This window comes from Meriones unguiculatus, chromosome 4 (assembly GCF_030254825.1).
Source record: "Meriones unguiculatus strain TT.TT164.6M chromosome 4, Bangor_MerUng_6.1, whole genome shotgun sequence".
In the NCBI taxonomy this organism is placed as follows: domain Eukaryota; kingdom Metazoa; phylum Chordata; class Mammalia; order Rodentia; family Muridae; genus Meriones; species Meriones unguiculatus.
The window spans coordinates 30,938,611-30,943,721 of record NC_083352.1 but is presented as its reverse complement, the minus strand read 5'-3'; positions in this window follow the sequence as shown (position 1 = coordinate 30,943,721).

Below are 5,111 nucleotides of genomic sequence, written 5' to 3'. Positions count from 1 at the left end.
AACAACCTAGATTTCCCTCAACCAAAGAATGAATACAGAATTTGTGGTACATTTACATAATGAAATACTACTCAGGTAGTAAAATCAAAGAAATTATGAAATTTGCAGGGAAATGGATGGAAATATCATCCTGAGCGAGGTAACCCAGAAGCAGAAAGACACAGATGGTATAGACTCACTTATAAGTGAATATTAGCCATATAATATAGAATAAACATACTAAAAATCTACAGACCTAAAGAAGCTAAACAATGAGGAGGATCCTAGGGAAGATTCCAAATTCTCATTTAGAAGGGAAAACAGGATAGACACTGGAAGCAGTAGAAGAGAGGGAACAGGATGGGAACCTAGCACAGATGTCCTCTTAAAGACTCCAACCCACAAGAGATTGAAGCAGATGCAGAGACTCTCAGCCAAATTTGGAGAGAGCACAGGGAGTCTTATGGAAGAAGGGGATATAGAAAGATATAGAGAGGACAATAGCCACACAAAGAGAACAACAAAGCCAAAAACAAATAACAAAAACAAAAGCAACACCAAAACAACAATAACAAAAACAAAACAAAACAAAAAACCCCACTACCCAGTAGGAATGCAGAGACTTATGCATCAACTAAAGACCATGCATAGAGAGGACTCAGACCCCCTGCTCAGATGTAGCCCAGAGACTTCATTCTTCATGTGGGTTCCCTAGTAAGGGGAGAAGAGACAGTCTCTGACATGAACTAGGTTGCCTGCTTCTTGATCACTTCTCCCTGGTGGGGTGACCTAAACAGCATTCAGAGGAAGAGGATCCAGGTAGTCTTGATGGGAACTGATAGACTATAGTCAGACTGTAGAGGAGGAGGACCTCCCTTATCAGCGGACCCGGGGAGGGACGTAAGGGGTGAAGAAGGAGGGTGGATAGGACTGGGAGGAGATGAGGGAGATGAGGGAGCGGTTACAACTGGGATATAAAGTGAATAAATTAAAATAATAATAATAATAACAACAAAAATGAAAACATTCATGGCATATGTTCTCAGCAATATGTGATAATTTTGCAAACAAATATACCAAGAAAAATAGAGTTTATATTTAGCAACATCTGCGACAAAACAATAGTATGTTTTTCTTTGGGTCATATGTTTTCCTTGGGGAAAATAATTGTTGAATGATCTAAAATAATAGCTTCTAAATTTATAAGCTAAAACTTGGCCAATTATGAATGGTAATATAAAGAAATGCTCCAATTATTTGAAATATAATTTCAATTGTCTGTCATGAGTTTCTCTAAAGGGAAGGGAAAAAGAAAATCAGATTATGCATCATTAGCATTTCAAAAGTGGCTTGATTCATTTTTGCATCAAATATCCCATCAAGCTAAAAATATGACAGTAAAAAACATAAAATTAGTAAGGTTTTCATGAATGTTATTTCTCTTGACAAATTATCTTTTCTCTTCCAATGCTTCTGTATAAAACACAATCCATCATCATGAAATTATAAAAATATAAAGGTAAACAGAGAAGATAAAAATGTGATCCTGATATTTTAACCCAAACACTACCTGGGCATTATAGATAAAGCCTTGTTTTTCTTGCTCTTTAATGCTATTGCTCAAGTAATAAATACCTTTTTTTTTTTACTGTATTCAGAGATAACTATGCCAAAAGTCCAAAAACATATAAACTATAACCATATTAGTGCATAAGAACAGGGCCATCAAGCTAAAAAATATCATAGTAGTGGAATGTGGCTGAATGGTAAATTCTTATTTATCGTTGTCCTCTTGAACTTTATTATATATTTTTGTTTGTGAGCCTAGCCTTTAACTGCGGAGCCATCTGTCCAGCCCCCGAGCTGTGCTTTAGAAGGAAGTTGTTGTTCGTAGCACTGGCAAGGATGGTGCAGACAAGACAGTTAATAAAGGATATAAGTTAGTAGCAATCTTAATTCTCTGCCACACTTTGCTAACTTAGACCAAGCTAAATGAAAAAGTATTGAATGGAAAGTGGCAGTCATTCAGCTCCTAAAAGTAAAGCAAATTTGTTCTTAGACACAGCTTTCTGATTGTCTTCTTAAAAAGGAGTCTCTACCAGTTCTCACCAAGACTATAACATCTTAGTGGTTTCTGCCAGCTCTGCAATTTCTATTCTTTATGTCTACCTTCTTTTTGGTGCTCTGGTTTACAACCTGCTAGGCATCCTGCTGTTGGAAACATTTAGTCTGAGCATCATCATGTTCAGTCTTGTACTCAAAGAATGCTTTGATCTCTCTGTTGATTTATTAATGGAAAAAATGTGAGCATGTTACAGAAGAGGTTTAACCCAAATTATGTTGTGATCATAAGGCCAGTTTTGATGAGGTACAGACTATGTTGCCAGTTTAGGATGCTTTACAGTGTGTCTGAACAAATTGGCTCTATTGCAAATGGTCTGGTTGGCTTGACAATTTGAAGAAACAATAATCTGAAAAAAAATGTTAAGTGTTAGGAACCCAAAACATTTCAATGAAAGCCAAAACTTATAAAGTTAAAAATTAAAGGTGAAATATCAAATCAGAAAAACTATTTCCATATTGAATTATTCCCTGAATGGTGAACTGAGAAATAGCACTGAAAACATTTTCCAAACTTTTTGCTTACAGTATATTTTAAAATATATTTGTAGTCAATATAAGAGTGAATACATTTATTACATGCATTGTAGAGATTTCCTGTAAAGAGATAAAACTATATCCGGCAATATATAAATACTGAAAGGAAACAAACAATCAGAAAACTATAATACAAGTAAAACTTGACAGCAAGTACAGAGACACAATTGAACACTTGTAAGCAACAAAACCGCAAAGATTGGCATGCTGCATTATTTTGATTAGATTTATTGATCACTTTATTGATACTCTCCAACACTGGAAAGTTCAGTAGAAGTGCTTGTAGCTGGGCGTTGCTGCAAAATGGCACTTGGCAATACCCGTCAAGAGAAGATATGATGCTTCAGTGGGGTAAGTTGTCCCCCTTCAGGTCACAGATGTTTTGTTTTGTTTTTGTTTTTTTTTTTTAATGAAAATTAGCAAAGTAATGCACCAAGTTCCCACAACATTTTAAATAATAACAAACTGTAAACAAACTAAATATTAGTAAGAATGGTGATATGCATAGATATTTAAGATAACAATTTTATAAATTCTGTTCATAAGTTCATTTTATATTTTCCCTTTAGTTTACTGAAAATTAGGACTTTTGTGATATGAGTTTTTATTCAGGTTTAAAATGTTAGTTTTCTTTCCACCATATAGTAGTTAAGTCACTTACTCCCGTCATTGTTGCATGTACTAAGCCGTATTAGGGCTTTCCACACACAGTGGGGCAGTTTCTCACATGAACTCACAGCAGCTGTGACAGAAGGCACAGGACCAAGCCTGGCAAAAATTGCAGCATGGAAGGAATCACATGAGCACGAAGTTCCACCTCCAGCTAGGGAGCTATTGACAGTGACAGCTGCTGGAAGAGGGAGAGTTTCTTTTTTACATGTGGCCCCTCCCAGGCTGTTTGCACTCATGTAGATGCCATACACACAGAACTTTATTGAGCTACACAAATTGTGCATGATGAGTTATTTTTAAAAATATCAAAGGACATGAAGTTGGGAAAGATAGGGAGGTAAGGTAGATCTGAGAGAATTTAGGAGGAGGAACACAAGTCCCTATGGTCAAACTACACTGTATTAAGTTTTCAAAGAATTAATAAAGTACTTGTTAAAGAAATATGTACACATGAGCATACATTTATAATCATAAATATACATATATTTTCACCAACGTTACATTCATATATATATGTGTGTGTGTGTGTGTGTGTGTGTGTGTGTGTGTGTGTGTGTGTGTTATATATAAAACATTGGGTCAAGATTTTTATATTATTAGCTACATTTTCTTACAGTATATATACTTTTTAAAGTCACATTTTTAAAAAGTAGAATAGGAGGCAGTTTTCTTACTGGCACAGTCACTGTCAGTTCTCAGAGATATCTTTTCGAATGGCATATCTGCCAAATGACACATAAGCCTAGTCTAGTTTTTGCTTTTTGGTGATGATGATATGATAAAGATTTTGGTGATATTGAAATTCCATATGGTTTTTGTCTCCAAAGTGACTGTGATTATTTCTAGAGAGGGCTAGAGAAATATGGACGGCATAGCATTTTTTTTTTTTACTTTCAGTAGTAATTATGCTCAACTTATGAGAATATGAAAAGCAATTGTTAAAGAAAATATTATTCTATTATTATTATTATTATTATTATTATTATTTACAATTTATTCACTTTGTATCCCTGTTGTAGCCCCCTTCCTCATCTCCTCCCAGTCCCACTCCCCATCTTCCTGCCCTATCCATCTTCTCTGGTCCACTGATAGAGAAAGTGCTCCTCCTCTGCTGTCTGACCCTACTCTATCAGGCCCCATTGGTTCTGCCTGGATCCTTTTCTTCCTCTGTGGACTGACTAGGTAGCCTCACCAGAGAGAAGTGATCAAGCAGCAGGCAACTGAGATCATGTTATGTCTTTTAATGAAGTGGTGATTTTGGGTTCCTTGATTTATTCTGGAATCTGAGGTACCTCATTCATAAAATGTAAATTCTGTCGATGTTTACCAATATTCATGTAGTTGTTAAGTGAAATAAACATAATTCTATGAGAGTACATGTCAAGCAATTAAAGGAAGGATCATTTATCACCCTAATAGGTTATCTAATTCCAAGTGATCAGCCCTAAACATGTATACAGATGAGCAACATTAAATATACTCAGTAGGATGCATTTATATTGTATTTATATGCATTATATTTTATATTATGTATGTGTATGTATTAAGTATTTAAATCACTTTAGCTTCGTTATTGTTTTACATATTTAGCCATATTAATGTTTTCACACACAGCAGGGTACTTGTACATAAAACTCACTGTGTTTGTGACAGGGAACATACACAAAACCTGTATAAGATCAAACCATATAAAAATGCCAGCACAGAAGAAAGAGATGGGCACAGAGTTCCACAACATAGCTGAGGCTATATTGACAGTTGATGGCTAAACACACACACACACGCACACACACACGCAACAC